The following is a 26,414-nucleotide window of genomic DNA, read 5'->3' on the forward strand; positions in this document are numbered from 1 at the left end:
TGTGGCGCTGCACTCAGGGAGGCCACACTGATGACTAGAGACACAGCCCAGCGCTGGGGTTACCAGCCATACATCTACACACTGCCCAAAAGCTACACATGGAAGGCCCCCCTCTCACAACAGAGAAAAAAAAGGGAAGGGTAGCTTGCCAGCAGATGCACTGAGATGCATCCACAGTAATGGAGACCAAAATCACAAAGCTCACATGCCCTAGTATGGCCATACTGAAGAGGGCCCACTGAAGCCAGCTCTATTTATTGGGCCAGGGCCAGGGCCAGTGGTGGGGTCCCCCCGCAGGGCCACATGTGAAGCAGAAGAGCCCCTCCCCTTGGGACCCGGCCACATTCTGTTCACCCCAAGGGGACCATCCTGGGGGTAGGAGGGCTGACTATCAATAGGACAGCAATAAGATTACTCAAGCGTTAGCAGTATTTCTTACTACTGAAATCCTGGCCAAGACACAAGCCCCCTCTCCTTCCCCAGGAGGTGGAAAGATGGCTTTGCTCAGCATTGCAAGCAAGGCTCTAAAAACTTTTCAGAAAATAATTCCTAGCAGAGGTACTCAGATAGAGCCATAATGTTGGATTAACAACTCCAAGCCAGCAGACCAGACACTTGTCTAATTAATAAAACTTATAAAGCAGAACAACTTCTTGATGTTGCAGGCATGGCACTTAGTACAACAACAAAACCCAAATCCACACAGAATGCTGCATATTTTCTGGGAAGCCCTTTCTTCTACAACTTGTACGATCCCTTTGTTCATGCAAACGGGGGCTGAGGAAAGGAGGGAACAACGGTGCAGAGCTCTGGGCAACTGGCTGGGGAGGGCACAGCTCAAGGGGCCCAGCTCAGGTAGGTGATGAGGGAACGTCTGCCTCTTGAACAAACCTGCCAAAGGTTAGCTCCAGCCTGGGGTGTGGGCTGGAATCCCAATTCTGTGACAGGTTACTCAATCTCCTGAGTCTCAGTTCCCTCATCTGTAAAATGGGGCTCATGATAGTACCTACTTAAAAGTATCTCTGTGAAGATTAAATATACAAAGTGAGTGCTCCATCGATAATGGCTATTAGCAATGATTATGATCTTTGTTCTATTTAGGCACTTACTAACAGGACCCACTGTCCTGTTACAGCCCACTGGGTTTGCCTTTCTCCACAGAATGTAATGAAGGTGGTTCAAGTCCGTTTGGACCTTGGGCTCTAACTTCCGATCTACAGAATAAACAAGCTTTTTCTGTAGGGAAAACAAACCATTCCACAACTTCATTAAAGCCAATTTCTCACAACATTTCTCATGGCTAACAGCGGGGGGGGGGGGGGGGGTGGAGATCCCATCTCTGCTTCTCCCCTGCTGTGGGACCTTGGGCTTGTCCATCTCTCAGTTTCCATCACTTCAATTTCCTCATCTGTAAAATGGTGCTAATGTGAGGATCTACCTCGCAGCTTTGTTGTGAAGATTAAATATACTACATGTGCTAGGCACACAGAAAGCCCCAAGTGAGTGCCAGCTACTGTTCTTCTTGTACACAGACTCTTACTGCTACCTAAAAGCTTGTTAGCCCAATGCTTGGCACAAAAGCAATGTGCCTACTGTGATCATCAGTGCTCTCAGCAAAGGAGAGTGACTGGGGGCAGAGGAGCAGAAGGGAGATGGGGGTCTTTTCTGAGCAGGAGGCTAAGTGACTTAGGATGAACTCACCTTTGTGATCTCAGCCATCCGCCCCTCCCTCCCCCGCCCTTGAATTTTACACAGCTCAGGAAAAGAAAGTGACAGGTATGCCCCGGCATTTCCCGATTTGCTAAGGTTTCTACAAGTAATGCACCATCTGATAGGGTGGTCTTGTTTCTAAGTCCCGCGATGCTGCGTGAACGCTGAGACCATTCCAGGGCAGCAGGGCAGGCAAGCCAGGGCGGCTGGGCCCTGGGGAAGCTGGGGCCCGGGGTGGGGGTTGTGTGTGGGGGGGTGCAGGCGTCTCGAAGCCCGGGAGCTGGGGCTCCTCGCCCAGGGGGTGGGGGATGGGCGTAGCGGGCGGCGGGGAGGGTAGGGCCCGGGCCCCAGGAGGGGTCACCTCTGTCTCCCCTCGCCAACGACTGCCTCCCGGCTTCCCGCTCTCCCTGCTCCTGCTCTCCCTCCTTGCTCCCCGCCGCTCCAGCGGAAAACTTCCCGCTCACGCCGCCACTTTTCCACGGCATCCAAACCCTCAGCCCCGCGCATCTCGTCTTCCAGTTCCCTCGCGGGCGGTGTGGCGAAGGGGCCCGCGGCGGCCCGACGCCCGGAATGGCTCCTTGGGGGCTCGGGGCTCCCAGCCGGGCGGACGGAGGTCGGCTCCCGACGCGCCAACTCCGTCCACCGACTGCGGGCGCCGAGGGGGCGCGCACCCAGGCCCAGGGGCCCGTGCCCGCACCGCGCGGAGTCACTCGGAGGGGTCGGGGGCGGGGGCCGGGGGTGCGGGGGGGCGCGGGGCAGGCACTCGGCTGCCGACCTCCCAAATCCCCCAGACTCCAGCCTCGGCGGCCGGGTGCCCCGCTTTCTGGCCTCCTCCCAGGCGAGCCCGACCCCCGGCCGCTCGGAGCGCCGTACTTACTGTCGGAGCCCTCTCCAGGCCGGGGTTGGGCTGCTGCCCGGCCCCGGGAACCCCGTCGCCGTCTCCCCTTCGCGCTGCCCCCGGCTGTGCCCCGCGCCGACCGGAGCGACAGCGGTGTCTGTAGAAAGAGAAAGATCACGACTGCCTTAGAAACCCAGCCCCTGCTGTGACCAGAATCTTAAAGAAGGAGGCGACTGGCTCGGCCCCAGAGCCGCGGCTGAGGTGGCGAACTAGCGAGGCCGCTGGTAAACACGGCGTCTGCTGCCTCGCGCCCGCCCCACAGTCGGCCGCGGAGGAGCCCCCGCCTCCCGTCCCCCCTGGCCGGGCCCCCGCGGGGGAGCCGGGGAGGGGCCGTGCGGATAATCCAGCGAGCACTCGGTGCCGGTCCCCGGGCTTCACATCCATTCTCTTACCCCAGCATCCTCCCCAGCTGACAGAAATTAAAACCGACGTCCAGGGAAGCAAAGCAAATCATCCCAGATACGCGGGCTAAGCAGTAAGTGGTGGGGCCCGGCTTCGACCCCAGTGGGATCTCAGATTCCGCTGCTGCCAGCCTCAGGAGCCACTTCGTGCTGCTGCAAAGCAACATTTGAATACCCGCGTCTCCACCTCCCGTGTCCCCATTTCTCTGACAGCACTGGGGACGAGTGGCAACTCCAGGCCAGTTTGCTGATGAGGGTGGAGATGGGGACCTCAGGAGGCTGGATACTGACTGCAGTGCCTAGTGCCATGGAGTGGCCATCCCTCTTTACCCCAGACCATTCACCTACTATGTGCCAGGCCTTGTGGGACACACAAGAAGGTACAGAAGATTAGTCTTGGTCCAGGTGCCACACAGGAGGCAGGCACTGAGCCTGTGACGTCTGTCTGTGTTATGCTAGAAGGATCAAGTGGGGGGAGGTGCAGAGGCCCTAAAGGAGCTCAGAGACCCCTCCCACAGCAGAACCTCAGGGAGCCTCTGGCGGGGACATGGGGAGAGAAGAGGCTCACAGGGACAGGGTGGGGAGGGTGATATTCCTATAGGGCTGATCTGACTCCTTCCTGGTCCTGGAGTCAGGGTCCACACCACTCATTCCTCTTTATTTTTATTTTATTTTATTTTATTTTTTCAATATATGAAATTTATTGTCAAATTGGTTTCCATACAACACCCAGTGCTCATCCCAAAAGATGCCCTCCTCAATACCCATCACCCACCCTCCCCTCCCTCCCAACCCCCATCAACCCTCAGTTTGTTCTCAGTTTTTAACAGTCTCTTATGCTTTGGCTCTCTCCCACTCTAACCTCTTTTTTTTTTCCCTTCCCCTCCCCATGGGTTTCTGTTAAGTTTCTCAGGATCCACATAAGAGTGAAAACATATGGTATCTGTCTTTCTCTATATGGCTTATTTCACTTAGCATCACACTCTCCAGTTCCATCCATGTTGCTACAAAGGGCCATATTTCGTTCTTTCTCATTGCCATGTAGTACTCCATTGTGTATATAAACCAAAATTTCTTTACCCATTCATCAGTTGATGGACATTTAGGCTCTTTCCACAATTTGGCTATTGTTGAGAGTGCTGCTATAAACATTGGAGTACAAGTGCCCCTATGCATCAGTACTCCTGTATCCCTTGGGTAAATTCCTAGCAGTGCTATTGCTGGGTCATAGGGTAGGTCTATTTTTAATTTTCTGAGGAACATCCACACTGCTTTCCAGAGTGGCTGCACCAATTTGCATTCCCACCAACAGTGCAAGAGGGTTCTCATTTCTCCACATCCTCTCCAGCATCTATAGTCTCCTGATTTGTTCATTTTGGCCACTCTGACTGGCGTGAGGTGATAATCTGAGTGTGGTTTTGATTTCTATTTCCCTGATAAGGAGCGATGTTGAGCATCTTTTCATGTGCCTGTTGGCCATCCGGATGTCTTCTTTAGAGAAGTGTCTATTCATGTTTTCTGCCCATTTCTTCACTGGGTTATTTGTTTTTCGGGTGTGGAGTTTGGTGAGCTCTTTATAGATTTTGGATACTAGCCCTTTGTCCGATATGTCATTTGCAAATATCTTTTCCCATTCCGTTGGTTGCCTTTTAGTTTTGTTGGTTGTTTCCTTTGCTGTGCAGAAGCTTTTTATCTTCATAAGGTCCCAGTAATTCATTTTTGCTTTTAATTCCCTTGCCTTTGGGGATGTGTCGAGTAAGAAATTGCTATGGCTGAGGTCAGAGAGGTCTTTTCCTGCTTTCTCCTCTAGGGTTTTGACGGTTTCCTGTCTCACATTCAGGTCCTTTATCCATTTTGAGTTTATTTTTGTGAATGGTGTGAGAAAGTGGTCTAGTTTCATTCTTCTGCATGTTGCTGTCCAGTTCTCCCAGCACCATTTGTTAAAGAGACTGCAATTGCACCAAGAAGCATAAAATACCTAGGAATAAATCTAACCAAAGATGTAAAAGATCTGTATGCTGAAAACTATAGAAAGCTTATGAAGGTAATTGTAGAAGATATAAAGAAATGGAAAGACATTCCCTGCTCATGGATTGGAAGAATAAATATTGTCAAAATGTCAATACTACCCAAAGCTATCTACATATTCAATGCAATCCCAATCAAAATTGCACCAGCATTCTTCTCGAAGCCAGAACAAGCAATTCTAAAATTCATACGGAACCACAAAAGGCCCCGAATAGCCAAAGTAATTTTGAAGAAGAAGACCAAAGCAGGAGGCATCACAATCCCAGACTTTAGCCTCTACTACAAAGCTGTCATCATCAAGACAGCATGGTATTGGCACAAAAACAGACACATAGACCAATGGAATAGAATAGAAACCCCAGAACTAGACCCACAAACGTATGGCGAACTAATCTTTGACAAAGCAGGAAAGAACACTCATTCCTCTTTAAAGTGTAAGTAGAAGGACACCTGTGTGGCTCAGAGGGTTAAGCGTCTGACTTTGGCTCAGGTCATGATCTCATGGTTGGTGGGTTGGTGCATTGGAGCTCTGTGCTGACAGCTCTTGGAGCCTGGAGCCTGCTTGGGATTCTGTGTCTCCCTCTCTGCCCCTCCCCAACTCGCGCTCTTTTTCTGTCTCTCTCAAAAAATAAATAAACATTAAAAAAATGTATGAAGTGTGAGTAGAAAGCAGCCTGTGGGGAGATTAAGCTTTGTGGCTTCCCTATGGGAGCTACCCTTATCTTCCTGCCTTGACAATGACATCTGTGAAATGGGAAAGATCTCTTACTCCTTCCTTTCTGGTCAAAACGATGAAACAACCCAGTATTCCTTCCCTTCCATTCTGATCATTAAAAAATGAGCAGTTTGTATTCCCCCCTGCCTTGTTCCTGCTTTATCCATTCAGTCATTCGTTCAGCAAATATTTATTAGCATCTATCATGTGCCAGGCACCATGCTGGGTGCTGGGCACTTCCATGATTCTGTGGGGGCGTCCGCACACATGGGAAGTGGAAAGCACACAGTACTGCAAGTTAGGAAACATATTTTAAGTCCCAGCCCTTTGGCTAAATAGCTGTGTGACCCTGGATGAGTCATGTATCCTTTTGAGGCCTCAGTTTTCTTGTTGGTCAAACAGGGATAATAACACCTTCCTGCCCTAATTCATGGGGGTGTTTGTGAGGCTCAGTGGACAAAATGGATGTGAAGGAGCTTTGAAAAGTATAAAGCCACCAGACAAATGTCAGGGATTAGTCCATCTCCGAGGTGGGAGGGGGGCTGCTGGGAAGTAAAGCTTAGAAGAATTCCTGGCTGACTTTCCCAAATTCATTGCACTGAATTCCATCTTCCCTGAATCACCGATCCTCACCTGGGCAGGAGTCTCTGCTCTGTGAAATATCATCTTCCCTCAGCAGTGCCCATGACACTCAGGTTAGTGATGGCCTGGCCTTAAGCCAGGGAGATTGTTTGGGGGGACTTGAGTGGTCCCAGGGGACAGTCTTGGCTCTGGGTCTCTAATTCCTGGCAACCCTAGCATCCCCCCTTCCCCCCGCCCACCACCAGAGCCCACCGAACCCGGCACTGTACATGTCTGGGTGGAAACCACTTGAGGCCTCCAGCAACACCCCTTTAGGAAGCAAGAGACTTATATCAGACAGCAGAAGGTGGCCTTGAGGGTGGCAGATACTCTCTTTGGGGGGATGTTAGGGGTTCTGGCTTTGCCTGGCTGGCTGAGATCTACAACAGAACTAGTGAAGTCTCTGGGAGGGTCTTCAGCTGTCTCAGCACACCCCAGTAAGCCCTGCACCCCAAATAGACCTACAATCTAAATTACAACACTATGCTAATCACCAAAGTTCCGGAAGCACTTTCCCCTACCTCTTGCTACCCCCAAGTAAACACATACTTAAAGGAAACACAGGGTCTTGCCAGGCAAACCCTTTCCAGACAAATATGCTAGCCTCTTTCCTTCCTCTCCCTCCTTCCCACCAGACTGTCACCCTGAAGCCCCTTTGATAATTAAGTGCTACAACTGATGGGGGACATGGGCACCATGGCTGGCCAAGCCTAGGGCTGCATTGCACAGCTCTGGAGCCAAACCAGAATGGAAGTCAGAGGCAGCAACAGAAAGGAGCCTAGCCTTGGGCCAGGGCACCTTCAGCAGGTCCCTGGGGGGGGGGGGGGTAGGCGCCAAACAGGCAGACTCCACACCTAACTTCCCTTGGCAGTCTTGGAGCCCATCCCTCTTGCAGCTGAGGCTCCTCTCAATGTCTTCATAGATTCCCTTGTCACATCCATCTCGCCCAGGCTGCCCCTCTTAATAAAGTGCCCCCCGCGGCCACTCCAGACAGCCTGATGTTATCCTTACTCACCTGTCCTTCTCCCCAGAGTGGGCCAGTGATTCAGGCCCCTCGGGTTACAGTACTGTCTCCCGGGAAAATGACTCCTTGGGCACCCAAGCCAGGCTGATGGATGCTTTGGGTGTGGGTGTATCAAATACTCCTCTGCCCCACTCAGGGTGGCCTGGGCCCTGGATTCAGATCCTCGCCCTGAGTCCCCATGTCTACCTCAGCCTGCATCTTCTCCCTCCTCCCCTCCCCACCACCCCCCCCCCCCGCCCCCGCCACCTGCTGCTGCTCTCCCTGAGCTATATAACCTGAGTTAAATTTACAAAGTCTTTCTCTCCGGGACTGTCAATAAATCCCACACCTATATCCCCCAGAAAGACTGGAAAGCTTCAAGATCCAAAGGAAAGAATCACCGATGGTGAAATTTCAGGCACAGTGACAGGCAATTGAGGAGACCTATTTGATCACATCATGTTTACCTATGGGTATGGTTGGCCCTGAGGATATTCTGGCATCTTCCCTTGACGATAATGAAGACTTGGAATAATAGCAAAGAAAGCAATAGAAAATACACCAGGCTGGGAGCAGGGACATCTTGCTGCTCATCCCAGCTCTGGAGCTAATTAGATGTATGGCCCTACACTTTCCCTCTCTAGATCTCACTTTATCCTTAAGTTGAAAGAGAGCAGATTTTAGTGTCCCTTCCTATTCTGTCAGGCTCAGATTCTAGGCTAAATAGCACTGAAATAGACTGATGTTTCCTCCAGAATGGGCCCTCATTCGAGAACATCGGGCATGGCATTGCGTATGCATGGAAGCTAGACAGGTATGAAGGGTTGCCACTATGGGCATGACCCAGGCACTGCTATTCAACAATGCAGCCAGCGTCTGACCCACCTTGGCTGGGGGACAAAGGGAGAATTTGTTCACTGCCCCCACCCCAGCTTGCAGACAGGAACCCTCAAATCCCCAGCAGTAGCTCTCTGCATGTTAATCCCCTATGACCTCTAGGACTGATTCCAGCTGCCCCAGGATCAGGGCTGACATTACCAGTGAACACCTGTACCACCATCACACTTACTCAGATTTTACATTCGTGACTTAATGATCATTAAACAGCTGCTGCCTCAACTCCCCATCCCCTGCCCCCTGCAGTGCCTTCCAACTGTCCCCACCTCCTTCTGATCCAGCAACCAGAGGGTTAATGCCTGGTTGGTAGGGGCCCTCTAGAATGCTGCTCTAGTTCTAGGGGCTGTTCATCCTTCCTGGTCAGTGCCTGAGCCATACAGGCAATACAATATTTTTCTCATTACTATTTATTTTGAGAGAGAGAGAGTGCGCGCGTGAATGAGCATGCGTGCGCAAGTGGGGGAGGGTCAGAGAGAGAGGGAGACAGACTATCTGAAGCAGGCTCTGCGCTGACAGGCTGACAGGGGTGAGCCTGATGTGGGGCTTGAACCCACGAACCACAAGATCACGACCTGAGCCAAAGTCAGACGCTCAACTGACTGAGCCACCCAGCCAGGATTTTGGTTTAGTCCAATGTCCCTCCCCCTTTCCAGACCATTTCTCTATGAAGATTTGTCAAGGGCTTCCTGAATTGACATATGCTCCACTCCTTGCCTCTGAGTCAGGTGGGTCCTGGTTGTTCCAGAGAAGAAAGAAAAAGCAGCAAGAAGTGGAGGGTCTGGCCCTATAGTTAGTAGCAGCTTCCCTGGTGACCCTCTCTGCCTTGTGGTCTTGGATCCAGTTACCATAGGATGAAGCCAAATGTATTGAGGTTGGAGGGACCCTTCCTCCTACTATTACCTGAAGGGGGCACTGATTCTGTACCCATCACTGGTTTCCCTTCACCAGACACTCTCAGATGCCCCTGCCTGCTCCCCAGGCCTACTTGGGGTACTCACCACATTTTCTTCCCCTCCGTGGCTGACCCCTTCTCTTCTCTTAGCCAGAGCAAGCCTCCCTACCACTGAAACCCCCCCTCACTTGGCCCCTGTCTCCCCTCCCTGTGCCATTCTTCTTCCTTCCCCCTGCCAAGGCCTAGCTGCTCCAATGGGTGCTCTGCCCCTGCGGTGCGAATGTTCTGTTCTTGCTGGGCCCTCTATTAATTTGCTCGCATTTGGAGCTGCTTTGTTAATGTGTGTGGCCTTTTCTCGATGTGTACTGCTGCTTCCCGCTGCCTCTGTTACCTCTCCACCCACACCCTCCTTAACCTTGTAATAACGGGCCCTCCCCTGTGGAGAGTGGGTTAGGCTTTTTCAAAGGCCTTTCTTGTACATGCTTTAGTGGTTCGGTACATCCTCACAACCACTGAGGAAACACAGAAGGTGTTGATTACTGAGCCCCGTGGGACCAGAGAAGAAACTGGGGCTCCCAGAGGTGAGAAGGCCAGTCTACCTGGATGGATACTGTGCGATGGCTGAGAAGGTCATGGCTGTTCCCCATAGTACCCCACACGTTTATGCCATTCATTGTGGACACTGCCCTCTGAGGCCCCAACCAAGTCCCCAGAAAAGTGCACATGTGCACACACGCCCATATACAGTTTTGCTTAAGATTGTGTGAGGGGTCTCAGAGTCTCTGAAGGTCAGGCCTCCGCATCAGTATTTTTTTTAAAGCTGCTCAAGTGTTTCTAATTTGCATCCAAGGGGGAGAGTCACAGCTTGAAAGGAAGATGAGGTTGTAAAAGCTTTAGCAGCCAAGAGCTTTCTTAAGAACCTTGGGTATCCGCAGAAAGAACTGAAGGTAGGCTGGCATGTGAACAATGGCCTAGCTTCCCTGCCTCAGTTGCCTCCTTTCTGCCTGAAGGAAATCATTCTATACACCTTCTCAGCCCCTCCCCAGGCCTGGAATGGCTTGGTAAATCAGTCAGCACCCAGTATGCTGTGTTAAAGGGTAGAAATAAAGAAATGCGTCCCCCTCCCCATATGTATACACATTGGCCAATCACTGTGTTTTAAGCATAGCCTTAGAATCTTCTGCCAGCAAGGGTGGAGCTAAATTCCCTGAGTAAGGCAGGGAGCCTCTCTGGAGGTGAAGGACAGAGACTTTCCTGTCAATCACCTAGAAAGAGATATTCCTCAGGTAAAAGACTGGAACTCCCAAGGAATAATAATCATCCCAACAGGTATTTCACTTATATTACCTCACTTAATCTTCATACTCACCCCATGGCATAGGCAGTGGTATTACCCCTATTTTACATATTAGAGAGTCCAGGGTCCAGAGGTCAAGTTACTTGCCACAAGGTCACCTGGCTGCAAGTGTGTTTTGTTTGGCCTGCATGGTGTTTTCAAAAAAAATTTTTGATTCATTGCTAACATTTAAAAATCCTCAGATTCCATGTAAGAATCTGGATTTCTGGCTATCTGGCATCCCTGGGCCTTTAAAGTCCCACCTGGCCATGATCAGCTGGAGCTAAGTAGAAGTGCCTCTTCTGGATGAGGGATGGGATCTCTCCAGGTCACCCCATGTCCCCACCACTGCTTCTGTACCCTAGCCAGGGGGCCAGGTGTCAGTTGCCATTCAAAATCATTCTTGTCCGGCTGTGGTGCTGTTTTTATTAACAGAATAATAAAGAGGAGAACGAAACATTTCTTGGGCACACATCTGATCTTGCCCTAGTGAATACATTCACTCCTTTGTGTCTGGCCCAGGAGGCATCTGAGCATATGATCCCTTCACCCCATTCCTCTCCACTGCCTCTTCAATGTGAGAGGAGGGAAGGCCAGGCACTTATTTGGGAGGGCACTTGTAGGTGGCTGGGACTATAGGTGGCCTCTGGCCCATGGAGGTTGGCTGAGAGGAAGGTCCAGGGGCCTGGGCAGTCAAAGATGACTGAATGATACTTTCTAGGGCAAACTGTCTAGACTAGCTTTCTGGCCCTTATCTGTGAAATGGGCATAATGGTAATAATAGTACCATGCCTACCTTGTGGAGTTATTATTAGGATTAAATGAGTATATGTGTACATATACATTTAGAATAACACCTGGCTCAGAGAAAGTGCTCAACAAATGTTGGCATCCCTTTTGTCATCCCCTAGCCTTTAATATATGGTTTTGGGGGCACCTGGGTGGCTCAGTCGGTTGAACATCCGACTTCAGCTCAGGTCATAATCTCACAGCTTGTCAGTTTGAGCTCCAGGTTGGGTTCTGTGCTGACAGCTCAGAGCCTGGAGCCTGCTTCAGATTCTATGTCTCCCTCTCTCTCTCTGCCCCTTCCGCACTAGCACTCTGTCTCTGTCTGTCTGTCTGTCTGTCTCTCTCAAAAATAAACATTAAAAAATTTAATATATGGTTTTGTCTGAAAAGTTTCAACCTGGTCTGAACAATACCGTGGAGTATTAAAAGACCCCTGTGATGGGTCAATGTTACAGGGGAAGGTGAATCTTATGGATGCTTCTTCCCTGCTGAAAAGGTCTCCTTCTAGGGCCAATCGTGGAAGTTATGGGTGACATTTTATTAAGGAAGATGGTATTTCCTTCTCTAGGGAGAAAGCAGTCTTACCCTGCTTGTGGGGACTGCACAAAGTTCTTTCATAGTTCCACACTTGCTCTTTCTTTACCCAGAATGCCCTCCACCACCTTGTCTACCTGGCAACCGCTTACACATCTTTCTGGCCTCAGCTCAAGTCACCTTTTCTGGGACACCCTCTCTGAGCCTGATCTGCCTTCCCAGACAGAGCTGATTTAAAAGTCTACCCTCCCTTAGAATGTGAGCTTGCTGGGGGGCAGGGCAAGGCATATATCTTGCCCACTGTATTCCCAGTGTCCAGCACAAGTATAGGTACTCAGGAAATGCTGATTGACGGGGATGTTGGAAAGTGAAAGTTTCAAGAGGACATCATCGCAGCCACATTTTCTGGGGCTCTCTGGCTCCCTGTAGACCTCCTAAATCTGCTTCTGTGTGCACCGCCCCCTGCCTCGCCCCAGCCACTGAGTTCTTCAAACCCACATCACAAATTCTCTATGCCCTCCCCAGGATTATTATAAGGTTCACCTGTGGGGTAGGTGGATGTGCTGTTTTTAGAGCCTTCCCCAACTTTCAGCATGCCCTTGTTCCTTTGAATAGCCTCTCACTGTGATGGACTAACAGGCTTCCATCCCCAAGGCTGTTCAGGGTGTCCCCAAAGCATTGGGCACTTCCTGGGCAGATCCGTCCTGAGCATCAAAACTGAGATATTTCACATCCTTATTCCCTTCAGGCCCCGCTGTCCCACTAGGTCTTTCTTCCCAGGCAGCATATTTGAATATCTGATAACTCTGTCCAAAGGGGATTTCCAGCCCCAGGGGATTTCCAGCCCCAGGAGGCTAGCTGGGAGGTATTTCCAGGTGAGAGGGATTCCAGTGCCCCTTCAGTCACACCTCACAGCCTGTTGCCTAAGTCAGGAGGGGATTTTTCTCACTTTGTTGTAAGTACGGGTCTTTCGTGGGGGAGCGGGCCAGTACAACTGGGGTAAGTTTTGTATCATCCACCCTGCCTCTTCCCCCATTCACAGTAACTGGGCACAGCCATGGAAACCTCCTGGCTCTGCTCAGCAGTCTTCTCCTTCCACGCCCACCCGATGTGGTCCCTGTCACCATGTCCTACCCCAGTGCAATGTCCCTGCCCTGGTGCCTCTACATGATCTGAGTTCCTTTGCCAGGAGTAACTTGCCTGCGCACAAAAACAACTTGAGAGCCATTAAGGGGAAAGAGCATCTTTCAGAAAAGCCAGATGATTTTAAAGCATTAATGGATACCTTTGCGATCCTGTCTCAGGAGGAGGTAATGTCTTGTAAGCTGGCACTGGGTCAAAGACTGCTCGGCACAACAGCCCTCCAACCCTGAAAGCACATGCCCTAGGACCCAGGATGTTCCAGAAGAGCCCACTAAGACCTAGCAAGCAGTGAGAAAACCTAGGATGTGAGTTCTCACAGAGTGCCGGTCCCAATGCCACATGCGCACACACAGGCACACGTGCACGCACCCCCAGAGACACAGACAGGGCCACACGTTGGCACAAAAACACCACCCACACTCTTGCTATAAGACCCACATGTGATTTGCCAACAAATTGCAAATTAACCTCCTGGTGAACAGATTAATGGTATTCATGGTAATTTACACTCCAAGTTTCATAGCAACAGACTCTGAGCATTCTGGTTGCATAAGAATTCAAGGATTTTCAAGTTCCTGGAGACATTGTAGTAATTAACCTGATAAGCCTATGCAAATTAGCCCCAATTTGACACTATCATTTTTGAATCCAATATCCAGGGTATTTGCCCAGAAGGTTGCCCATCGCCGCTCCGGCTCGTTGGCTTGAGGTGCTAAACTGACAGATGCCGGTTTGTATTTGTCTATGCAAATAACACCCCAAAGCAGAACTCCCCATAAGGTCCAGGAAAGGGCTGGACAGGTTCAAATTGTCCACTTGCATGATGACAAGAATGAAGTCAAGGCTTCCAGGAGAAATGAGAAAGGGGCCCCAGCCAATTCATACAAGACTGACAGAGCTATCTTTTTAAGATCCTTGGTTTGAGAACAAAAATTCCTGACTTGCACAAGAGTTGGAGCTTCCCACCTGAAGGTCAAGAAGAAGAGGCCTCCCTGTGACATGTTGCCAAGTGCCACTGGGGTTTTTTGTCTTTCCAGAAAGATCAGCTTCCTAAAATAAAACCGAAAGCTGGGGTTCCCTATTCTTCCCTGGGAAGGTTTAATTGGCTCAATTGCCCATTTTGAGCAAAAAATCACAGACGGTACTCAACTCTCATCAAATCAGTCAGCCTATGGGCACAGCTTGCATGCTCTCTCCATGGGTGGACTGGTTCCTGTCTAATCATGTTTAGCTTCAGGGGGTGACCACTTCTCCTCACCCCACTCCCCACATTGAGCTCCATCCCTGACTTTCTTCTTTTTGATCCCTTGAACCACCAGGCCTCACTGGACCCCCTGATTAATCTGCCCTGTTCTTCCAGCTCTGTAGGGCATAGCAATCCAGCACCATGGCGGACAGTACCTGTACTCACTGGTTACCCACCACTCTCAGCTCAGCTACCCACAGTTGGTTGCTGTTAGTGCTGCAGCCCCACAGATTGTCTCAGAAACAGCTTTCTGGAGTCCCCATCTGGGGGTGGCAGATGAGCAGAGAAATATCACAGAGAAAAGGCTCCGGTCACCTAGACCCAATCTGCCACTAATGGGCTACTATCTGGAACTCAGAATTCTCTGGAATGCAAGGCCAAATAGGGTGAAGAACAGAACAGCCTCACCACTCTCCAAGAGCTAACACTCAGAGATGACAAAACACTTTAAACTTACAGGGCAATTCGGTAATAACTATCTTTGTCTGTTTTCCTGAGCAACCTTTAGCTAAGTTGGGATTTCAGAAGTGTTGAAAGGCTTCCTGTGCAGCTGCTGGCTTCCTCTCTGAATGTGTGCATTGAGTCACCATTCCAAGATGGACACCCTCCCTCTTGTCTACCTTCCCAGTCTCACCATGCCTATGCCCCTATTCACCCAGTGGTCAACCCTTCTTCTTTGACTGTCAAAACCACTTAGTGTCTACCATACCGGCTCCCAGAACTATGGATCCAGGACCCTGGAGACTGCAGAGCACTGCAGGGGGGATGCATATCCGTACACTATGAAGCATCACCTGTGGCTATGTCAATCAATAGCCAATGATGATAATGATGATAATGACGATGATGATGATGACGACAACGACAATGATGATGACAGTTCCCATTTGAGGAGCATTTACTACGTGGCAGACTCTTTACATGAGCTTGACATGCAGTATCTCATTGAATCTTTGTAATAACTCTATGAACTTGGTATATCACTAGCCCTGCTTTGCAGACAAGGACACTAAAACAAAGGCTTAAGCAACTTGCTCAATATCACAGAGGTAATAAGTGGCAACACCAGAAATCAAACCCTGGCTGACAGGTGCCAGAGACTAGACATTTAAGCACTATCCTAAAACATCTCACACATGTATGTATTGCTATATTCCAAACATTAGGCAGGTGTCACAATGATTAACAAAATCCATTTTAAAATATCATACATTTATATTAGTTTGTGGTCATTCTGTGTTTCTCAATCAATGGATACAAAGAGTAAGTAAAACTGATGTCAAGAGAGGTCCACCATATGGTTCCTTGATTTCAGCCAGATTGAGAACCATGGGCATTTTGTGTCCTCTCACCTACAAAGGTACTCATTCTCTTATATGTTCACCTTTGGTTTTATTTTATTTCATTATTTTTTTAATTTTTTAACTTTTTAATTTTATTTTTGAGAGAAGTGGGGGGCGCAGCAGAGGGGGAGGGAGGAAGAGAATCCCAAGCAGGCTATATGTTCATCGTGGAGCCCGACATGGGGCTCAGTCTCATGACCCCAAGATCATGACCTGAGCTGAAATCAAGAGTCTGATGCTTAACTGACTGTGCCACCCAGGCACCTCACCTTTGGTTTTATCTCAAAGAATCTATGTATCTCTGTAGATACAATACAGGTGGGAAGCCATGTTTAAAGCTATCTGCATATTTCATCATTCATTCAACAGATATTTATTGAGCTCCTACTATGTGCTAGACATGGTTTCCAGACACCAGGGATACTGTAGTGAACAAAATAGATACAAATTCCCATCCTCATGGAGCCTGTATTCCAATGACAATACACAGACAAACAGGTGAAATTATTGATATTTTAGGGAATGATAAGTGCTTTGGAGAAAAATGAAGAAAGTAAGGGGATACAGTTTCTGGATGAGTGTTTGCAACATTAAAGAGGGTTATCAGGGGACTCCTCAGTGCTCTTCAACCGAGCAAAGACTTGAAGGAAGAGAGGGAGGGAGCTCTATAGCTATCTGGGGGAAGAATCTGTTAGGCACAAGGAAAAACATGTGTAAGGCCTAGGGACAGAGTGTGTCTGGAGTGACCAAGGACTGTGAAGGAGGTCCAGTGCTGCTGGAAGTTTGTCTGTGAGAATACAAATGAATAGCTGTGTGTGTAGAGGTGGATCCAGGAGTGGGCTCTGTCATTAGATCTCTGGGTGGTTTATGAGGGCCACCTTAACCTTGGTCAGCTTGCAGGGCTAGCTCTAGGCAAAATTATGAGGCAAATGCACATTCTGCCACTCCTCAACTCCCTGGTCATTTTGCTTCTTTAGAAGCCCATTTGCCCCCTCAGAATTCAAAGCCTTTCCAATACTCCCTGCCATCAAAGCGAGTCCCCCAGCCTGAGGAATAAAGAACACAACTTGGGAGCCCCCCAGATCTGGGCTGGCCTCATGGTTCCACCTCTTACTAGCTGTGACTTTTTTGGGGTAAGTCACCTACTTCTCCAAGCCTCAATTGCCTTATTTTTAAAATGGAGGGGTGCCTGGGTAACTCAGTCGGTTGAACGTCCAACTCTTGATTTCAGCTCAGGTCATGATCCTAGGGTCATAGGATTGAGCCCCATATCAGGCTCCATGCTGAGCACAAAGCCTGCTTAAGATTCTCTCTCTTAGGGCGCCTGGGTGGCTCAGTCAATTAAGCACCTGACTTTGGCTCAGGTCATGATTTCGAGGTTCATGAGTTCAAGTCTCACATCAGGCTCTGTGCTGACAGCTCAGAGTCTGGAGCCTGCTGTGGATTCTGTGTCTCCCTCTCTCTCTGCCCCTCCCCTGCTCAAACTCTGTCTCTCTCTCAAAAATAAACATTTAAAAAACATTTTTTACTAAACAAATAAAAATAAAAAAGGATTATCTTTCTCTTTCCCTCTGCACCTCTCCCTCATGCATACTCTCTCTATAGCTCTCTCTCTAAAATAAAAAATATATATTTTTTTATTTTTAAAAAAATTTTAACATTTATTTATTTTTGAGAGACAGAGACAGAGCATGAGCAGAGGAAGGGCAGACAGAGAAGGAGACACAGAATCCGAAGTAGGCTCCAGGCTCTGAATTGTCAGCACAGAGCCTGACACGGGGCTCGAACTCACAAACCATGAAATCATGACCTGAGCTGAAGTCAGATGCTTAACCGACTGAGCTACCAAGGCGCCCCCAAAAAGATTTTTTTTAATGGAGAAGTAAGGTTTTATGAGGATTAAATGAGATACTGCATGTAAAATGCTGAGCTGAGTGCCTGGCACGTAGTAAACACTCAGGAAATGGTAGCTGCGATTATTCATTCACACCCAGGCATATAGTATAGAGAACAATCTGTGTGCCTTTCCTTAAAAGGCCTATGGGTTTCTTGCAAAGAAAATTCTTGAATATATCAATGATAGATCATCAGTAAAGAGAAAAAAAAATCAAGTAGAATCACTATCGTGGGGAGTGTCCTACATTTTTAACCCACAAATGGGCATTTGTAACGTGAGGGAGGTTGGGATGAACACTGGCATCAATGGGTACCTTTTCTGGGTGGGTCTGCATTTATCTTTAAACCGATGGGGGCTCTAAACAGTAGCGCTCCCAGCATCACTGAGCAACTGGGAAATTCAGATGAAGCCTCGGATCTTCTGAACCAGCATAGAGAGGTGTTTCCGAGTCCAATTCCCTCTTACTCTGTTGCTTCTGCCCCGGGCAGGAGGGCGGGGGAGATCAGAGTGATGGTTTCAAACCCAGAGTGCAAAACCTCTGGGGTCACAGGCCCTCCAGCCTGAGGGGCCTAATGGTGTATGTCTTCTCCACTCCCACACATCCCTACATGCCATCCTGCTGCTCACATCACCTCTTCCTGCACTCTGGGCAGACAGTCTTGGCCAGCCATGGAGAGTGGTCACTGACAAGGTGCTGACTGCCGACTGCCAACTGCTGGGAGCTTTGCCCTGGGGGCCACCAACCAGAGCTTGGGCATGGCAGCACCTTGCTCTACAGTATGGTTGCCTCCTGGACAAATTTCTTGCAAATCAAATTTTCACATATCAAAGACTATTTTCCATTTAACTTTTAACATAAAATTGGAGATGTGTTTCTCCGAGGAGAAAAAAAAAATGGAGCCCCGAGACTTAATAAAAATCACGTTTATGAACGCCATGCAGGAATACACTTGAAAATCACACATGTGAATGGAAAAAAAAATGAGAGTTTTCTTATAAAATATTAACAATGGCAGCTTAAGTGAACATAATACACCAGACCAAAAAGTTGCCCAGCTTTTATACAATTGCCTTTCTAATGTTCTATAGCAGGGGACCAACCATGCAGCATTCTTTAGAGGTTCGGATCCTGAGCTGCTGGGTTTCAGAAACGAATATGTTGATCTGGGCCAGAGAACAGAACAAACCAGCAGAACTGTGGTACTGCTTTAAAATGCCCCCAGGAAATGAGTTAATTGGGGAAATGAGTTAATTGGGGTCATGGGAAGACTTTCTGGTAACACAAGGCTTGGAAGACCCGAAAACTCCTGTAAAATGAGTCTTTGGGTACCATATAATGAATCAGCTCCCCAATTTCTAAATGCTGTTTTGGCTAATGTCTTTCTGTGCAGTCTCTAGACAGTGAGAAATTCCTATGAAGGCCTTTCTAGCCTTAGTCTCTCCCTCAAAGTATGTTGTGGGGAACACAAGTCACAGAAGAGGCCCCAAAAAGTGTTCTACTGACAAAAAAACGTTGAGAAATGGAGGGTACTTGGAATCAGCACTTCTCAAAATTTAAGGATTGTGATCTAAGGATGCCGATTGGAACTTGGAAAGTGTGGGACAGAGGTCTGAGACTGTACATTTCCAGCAAGCTCCCAGGTGATGCCGATGCTGCAATCCTTGGACCATACTTTGGGTGGCAAGATTCTAAATGTCCTCTTGGGGACTCATGATTCCCACTAGTATGTTAAGGGCTCTGAGAAACCCTGTAGTAAAGTTCAGCTTATCAAACCCAGCATTTGTCAAACTCATTTGTACTCAGAAACCCTTTTTCTCTCCATGGTACCTATTAATCTTCACACACAGGGTACTGTGGCAGCCGATTTGGGAAGTGCTGCTCAAGCTAATAGTGCTCTACCTGGAGTGACTTTGCATCATCTGAGAAGTATACATTGTGGGTCATGGCCACAGACCTCATCTAGGGCTACTTAATAGCCCTGCACAGACAAAGGAATGCCAGGGCTATGAATTGCTGTTGGTTTTCAGGCTCCGAGCTCAACGAGAGCAAAATGCCATAAAGCTCTATTTGCCATCCTTCCATACCCACTCTTTTCCAAAATGCTTTACAACCTTCATGTGGCTTGAGCTGAAATGAAAGCAGGAAAAAACGGGGAGATTTGGAGCAGAGAGGGAAAGGTATTTTCAAAAGGGGAATGAAATGGGGTGATAAGAAAATAACACTGAGAGTAGACAGGAGGTAAGGGACTCAGGGGTTAGCTGAGGCAAGGAGGAAGAAGGAGGCATCAACAAGAGATGCTAGTGGGCAGGTTGCCCTGGAGGTGCAACGAGGAGAAAATAAACACTGTGTAAAATCAGACCTGGTAGAATGAGGAGGAGAAAACACAAAGGCCTCTGCTACGTATTTTCCCCAAAGTTCTGCTGTACAAAGTGTTTGGCCGGGAGGCCCTCTCTGGGCAGATTTCTCATGCTCATGGCATTGGCTACCTGATTGAAGGGTCTGGGGTGTCGGCTCATGTAGAAGGGTGTCTGCTCATGCTCATAGTGATCTGCTACTCCAAGAGTCCCTACCCCCAGTTGGCAGATGGATCTGAGAGAGCTCTCCAATTATCAGAAGCCAGTGGCAGACAGTGCTCCCAAACTGGAAAACACAGGAAAGGCAGGTACCCCCTGACGTGGGAGGCTGTACTGCACAGGAGCTCAGGTTCTGCAATCAGACAGAGTCAGCGTACCCACACCCTTGCTCTGCTACAACACTAGCTGAAAAACCTCAGTTTTCTCTTTGCTAAAATAGGGCTAAGAATGGGATTAATCTCACTGCAATATGGCGAGAAAAGATTAGGGGATGGTTAGGACAGTGCCTGACACATAATAAGAACTCAATAGCGATTTTTTAAAAATTGGGGGGGGGGGGCGCAGGCACCTGGGTGGCTTAGTCGGTTGGGCATCTGACTTGGGCTCAGGACATGATCTCACGGCTTGTGAGTTCGAGCCCCTCGTTGGGTTCTGTGCTGATGGCTCAGAACCTGGAGCCTGCTTCAGATTCTGTGTCTCCCTCTCTCTCTACCCCTCCCCCACTCACGCTCTGTCTCTTGCTCTCTCTCTCTCAAAAATAAATAAACATTAAAAAAATTAAATGTGCCATCAGCACAGAGTCCGACATGGGGCTCGAACTTATGGACCTCAAGATCATGACCTGAGCCAAAGTCAGATGCTCAACCGACTGAGCCACCCAGGTGCCCCAAGAACTCAATAACTACGAACTGCAGTTAATATTGTTTCTTTTTATTATTGTTAAAAGCAGCGCTTGGCACAAAGAAGGTGTTTGAAAAATGATCACTGATATGATGACAGGATGACAATGATCATGATGATGAGGTTGTTATTGATGATGAGGGAGCTTGCTTTCCCTGCTTTGGCGGTTAGCACCAGGAGGCAGTGAGTTTTGAAAGGCTTTGGGGTCAAACAGTCCTGGGTTTGAATTCCAGCTCTGCTACCAAGTCAGATGTGAGCAGCAGTCTTCCCAGTTGTAAAATGGGGATGAGGACTCTAGTTACCTCACCATTGTCAGGACAGAATGAGATGATGCATGTGAAATGATGAGCTTGGTGCCTGGGGTATCCTAAGCACTGACAGGTGTTAGCCAGCTAGCTAGTGATCCAGTGTCTGAGAACTTGACCAAGCCCTGGGAAGCAAAGTTTCAGGAGTCAAGGTACCCTCACAGTCCAGTCTGGGAATCACAGACAGGCCTATCAAAGGCTTACACACACACGAAGTGCCTTTTAAACATTAACATATCACATACATAAAAAGGAAATAATGTGTTCAGGCCCATATACAGAAAGCCACCTGTTTGCTGAGGACAATTTCCAGTGCATAGAAACTCCTGACTCAGAGCCTAGTGTTTGGTTGGTTTGTTGGTTTATTTTTTGAATAGTGCCTTTTAGGAGTGCCTGGGTGGCTCAGTCGGTTGACTTTGGCTCAGGTCATGATCTCGCGGTCCATAAATTCAAGCCCCACATCTGGCTCTGTGCTGACAGCTCAGAGCCTGGAGCCTGCTTTGCATTCTGTGTCTCCTCTCTGCCCCTCCCTGGCTCGTGCTCTGTCTGTCTCTCTCAAAGATAGATAAACATTTAAAAAAATTTAAATACTGCCTTTTAGTTCAAAAAGAGGAGCTCAAAGAAGAAATTACTAGAACTCACTAGACTATAAGTACCAGGCACATGGGTTTAGGTCACCACCAAATCCAAAGCACCTAAGCCCAGTGGCTGGCAGGTAATGATGTCCAGTAAATGTCCACTGAATAAAATGTCATATGTTTGTCTCAAAGTGTTTTTGTAGTGACAGTATATATTCTTTTAGGTCATACATCAGGGATGCTTTTCTCTGCACTTGGGAAAGTCCTGTGAGTCTGCAAACGGGCCAAATTTGAATATTAGCCATAAGGGCTGGACGCCCACAAGTACACAAAGACTCCCTCAAGTGGATACACAGACAGCCACTCTTCAAATGCTTTGCCAACTTCTGGCCTCCCCTGCAAGATGTGGGCCCTGCTTCTTTGGATGGAAATAGCAGAGCTTGCTTCTGTGATAGTTCTCTGAGCCCGTGGGGCTAGACTGATGAGGCCATCCGGGGTCCTTGACAAAACCATGTGGATCTTGGGAGAAATTTCAACCATCTCACCGGCTGGCACTAGCATCCCTCTTAAGGGGAGAACTGCGACTGTCTTTAGGGAAAGATTTTGATAAGTGGCTTGCCTTGACAGCCTGGGTAGGCAGGCGCCAAGGCAACAGAGGAGAAAGCATAACGCTGTGTGGTGAAAATGAACAGAACTTTGGGTTGTGAGGGAACAGACAGGAGAGGAGTAAACAGAGGCAAGAGAGGGGAACGGGAACAGGATGAGAGGGTAGAGTCTGGCTGGGAAAATGACCAAGGATTCCTTAGGTCTGGGATCCCTGACCTCACATTTTACATTGTCTGTGCTGCTGTGAGTGAACTCCCTGTCCCCCTAAAGCCCTTCTACCCACAATTACTTGGGAGAATGGTTATTTGTGGGGGGAAGGGAGAATTAAGGAAGAGGGCAAGCTCCACATTTTGGTTGGCATGACAAGATGCAACAAGTGGAATGTCTAAGCCAGCACTCCTAATGCTGGCTGCCTATTAGAATCACACGAGATTCTCTGAGATGCCCCAGGGGCCTCCCCTCACTAGTTTGTGGAAGGGTCTGGCATCAAAGCTTCTAAAAGCTCCCCAAGTGATTCTGAATGAGCAACCAAGGTGTAGGTTGTTCCACTGGTATAGATGGAACTCCTTCAAGAGAACTGGGTGCTTGCAGCCTAGGGTTGGAGGAACCAGAAGGGAAGCCTTCCCCAGGGATGCGGAGATATGGAAGGGCATGGATCTTGAAGGAATCTTATTTCCCTCTTCAGGGCATGGGAGAACACATGGACACCCAGATTACAGGGATAACGGGTGCCAGTTGTCTGCTTTCTTCCCTGGGCCGCCCAGTCCTCTCTCCCTGGCTGAGCAATTATAACTCCCAACCCAGCTCATTATGCTCCACCTTGTTGCGAACATATCCTCATTCCCCTTCCCTTCAGGTGTCGTTTGCCCTGGATTCCGTTTATTTGTAAACCTGCTTTTGACAGGTAGGAGCCAATGAATCTGATATATGAAAACTTCTCTCAGACCAGAAAAGGACAAAAACAAAAACAAAAAAACAAATGTACATCTTAACAAGGGTCTTCGGAGGACAGTGACCTGACACACAGTTAATAATTTTCAGGGATGATGGCAAAGCAGGGAGGACGTCTTGTGTGGTTGGAAGGGAGCTGTGGAGGCTTTCAAAGCACATCACGTGGGTAGATGGTTACCCATGCAGCTGATTACTGGAGATCCACATCTGAGAACTATCTGGACTGGCCAGGCCCATTCTTTGGGTGTGACTGGAGATGGCACCCAGGGAAGGTCCCGGCCTATTGCAGCCTCATGGGGCTCTTCTCACATCCAGCCACCAGTGTCTTCCCCCCTCCTCCTCCACTGGCCCTTCTAGCTCTCTACTACCTCCAACATTTTATGCAGCTCTGAATAAAAGAAGCTTTACAGGCCATGCTACCCTGTTAAAAGCTCACTCCATCATGGACGAAGCAGGAGTCAGCATTTCAGGGGCAGTTTAGCTGGAGCCAGAGAAGGTAAAGGTAGAGAATGGTAGATTGCAGGTGCCAATTCCTGGGTTTTATAGGCCCCGGCCTGAGGGGTGGATCATCCTGTCATACCTCCTGAAGCTAAATGTGACAAATGAGTGCTCTTTGGTGGGAAAACCATTAAGCAAGATACAATCAAGGAGGAATTGTTCTCTTTCCTCTGTGCCCCTCCCTCCACCTCTGCCCTCCATACTGGAACAACAGCTTGAGATAAGTCGAGGCTTTCAAAGACCCTGAGGTCCCAGGGGCTACCTGTTGGCAGTGGTCATGGCTCCCCCGGGGGTAGGAGCTTGAATTGAACAGGCTACAAACTCTAAATCAGAAGGAGACTTGTTAATCTGCTGAACCCCTTCCTTCACAGAATTTGGATTCTTTGCTTACTGAACACACAACTAGGGTACTTTTTTAAAACCTAGTAAACCAATTAAATTTAGAAGGAGCCTGTAGATTTTCTAAGCTACTGAACAAAATTTAAGTAGCCACTACATCTGAGCGGGACTAAACATTGAATCTGGTTCAGGAACTTTCTCCAGGGCTGGTAGACGCTTGTTTGGGAACTCTCTTCTCTGTCTCAACCTTCTCTCCTGCATTCCCCATCTTCCCTGCCTAGCCCCCCCCCATCCCCCCCCACCCCCACCAAGAAAACCCCAACTGAAAAGTTCCTGCAGTGAAGCCCCTGCAGAGACCCACCCAGTCTCTGCAGATCACATTCCTGAAAAAGAACTGCCTCACCAGCAGGGGAACCCAAGCTCCATGGCATTTCTCAGAAACTCTTCCAATTGCAGGGTGCCTTCCCCTTTCCTTCCCCCTCACCAAATTACTTGGTTGGCTTAGACCACTGGCATGACTAAATTGCAACATTCTCCCAGGCTGTGTGGTTCTTTCCAAGAGAGTTCAAAGAACCGGGAAGTAGGCATTTCCGACTGCGAGCTAACTGATCTGGGGTTCCCTCCTCTTTATAACCCTCGCATCTTGGCATGACCAGATCTTTGGCCTTTGAAATTAGCTAACAATATCCTTTGGGATTTGCACCCACCTCTGGGGAGCGGACTGAGCTGTGAGAAGTCCCGGCACTGGAGGGGAGTTGCTGAAGCAGGCACTGGGAAACCAGAGAAGCAGCAGAGGAACCATAGAGAGGACTCTACGAAGCCTGGCTCCTGTCCAGTATCCATTCAGAGGTGGACTCGCCCTGGTTTGACGGGTCTCTTGGTACCCCTGGATGGGCATCCCAGCCTTCTGACCTGGCCCTGGTCCTGGCTCTAAGACCCAGAACCCGACTGCCACTGCTCCGTGTCTCCATCCCCCCGGGATCTTCCTGGCCAGGACCCACACCTGGCTCCCTGCCCCCCCTCCTCCCACCCAGGGGAGCCAGCTGGAGCCAGCGATGCCCATGACCATGCAGCTTGTGGGGCAGGAGATTGATGGCAAGCCCTACGCTTTCTTTCCCCACCCCTTCTTCCACTGTCTGGCTCCTTCCAGCTCTGGGATTTGGAGAGGAGGGGGGAGGCAGAGAGGGAAACCGCTTAGCTGTCTCATCCACATTCTTCTTGATTCAAGGGCTTTTGCTAGTCCTCACTTGAAGGGGCTCAGCCGAGAAGATGCTGGCCTCCCTCTTAGAGTGGACAGGCTTCGGGGAACCTGCCTCCCTCCCTGTCACCTCCCGTCTGGCTGGCCCAGTGCTGGTCCTGACCTGAGGCCCCTTTCTTCCCCAGCAGCACTCTGCTGGGCGGTTTGTTTCAGGCCCATCTGGCACCGTAATCCACTGGCCTCTGGGAAGGCCCAGTGAGTTCATTTGGAAGCCTTGGGCCTGTGTGGTCCAGGAGGGGGGAGGGGACACTTTAAGCCTAGCCAGAGGGAGCTATTCTGATCCCAAGGACCAACCTGCCCCCCCCTTCCTCCTCACGCCTCAGAGGCGTGTTCAGAGCCTGTTCTTGGCCCTGCCACAGCCTTTCCCCTGAAGCCCAAGGAGAACACGCTCAGGTGGCTGGTGGGGTCTTGACACGGCACTAGGTGGACATGATGGAACTCTCTGGCTGAGAGCCCTCCCTCCACCCCCTCCCCCTGCTGGCATCCTCCCTGCCTACCCTGCATGTGTGTTCCTTTGCAGTGAAAAGCACCAACAGCAGGCTTCCATCTAGACCAGCAGGCAGGGAGCTAGAACAAGCTGCTGTGCTCCAGGCGAGTCCTCTGTCCCCCCCCCCCCCCCGCCAACCCCGTCCGCCCCTGCATCATGGCCCCTACCCAGCCTAGGGTATGTGTTCTAGCTTTGACAGCTGACTACAGAGGGGCAGCTGGGAGGGCAGGACACAGAAAACAGGGGACACAGCAGTCAGTGTCACGATTCAGACAAACAGTTGGCACCAGGCTACCAGGAAGGGAGCAGACATCCAAGATATGGATGGTGAGCCAAACAGGTGGGCAGAGCATAGGGGCAGAAAATACAGGGCTGAGAGAGCTCCAAAACCTGCAAGTCTTCGTGGGGTGGGCCCCAGGCTCCAAGAGACCTACCTTACTGGAGTTCCCGCCCTCATGCTCAGAAGGTGGCTGGCAAGAACAAAAAGTCTGGGATGAGGAGGTATGCAGGGAGGGAGAGAACCTCAGTGGGGAAGCCTAGGAGTCTAAGGATGGGTCACCATGGAGCACAGGAGCCCATGGATGATGGCAGCCTGAGCCACAAGTAGTTATTCTGTGCCTTTGTATAAAAAGGTTAGAAAAAGCTACTCCTTCTCGGTGAATGCAGCCCCGTGAAGAGTATGGC

The 26,414-nt window shown here is 49.5% G+C and overlaps 1 protein-coding gene across 3 annotated transcripts in view; it reads right to left on the reverse strand.

Moving 5' to 3' along the window:
* Positions 1-2,856, reverse strand: part of FRMPD3 (FERM and PDZ domain containing 3) — an 85,900-nt gene extending 83,044 nt beyond the window's left edge. The window contains exon 1 of one of the 3 annotated variants that reach the window (XM_081793730.1): positions 2,588-2,856. The gene's annotated coding sequence lies outside the window, so the exon portion shown is untranslated. The remainder of the gene's footprint in view (positions 1-2,587) is intronic. The other 2 variants (XM_081793731.1, XM_081793732.1) reach the window with 2 other exon arrangements.
* Positions 2,857-26,414: the final 23,558 nt, after the last annotated feature.

Source organism: Panthera onca, chromosome X (genome assembly GCF_046562875.1).
Source record: "Panthera onca isolate mPanOnc1 chromosome X, mPanOnc1 haplotype 2, whole genome shotgun sequence".
NCBI classification, from domain to species: Eukaryota; Metazoa; Chordata; class Mammalia; order Carnivora; family Felidae; genus Panthera; species Panthera onca.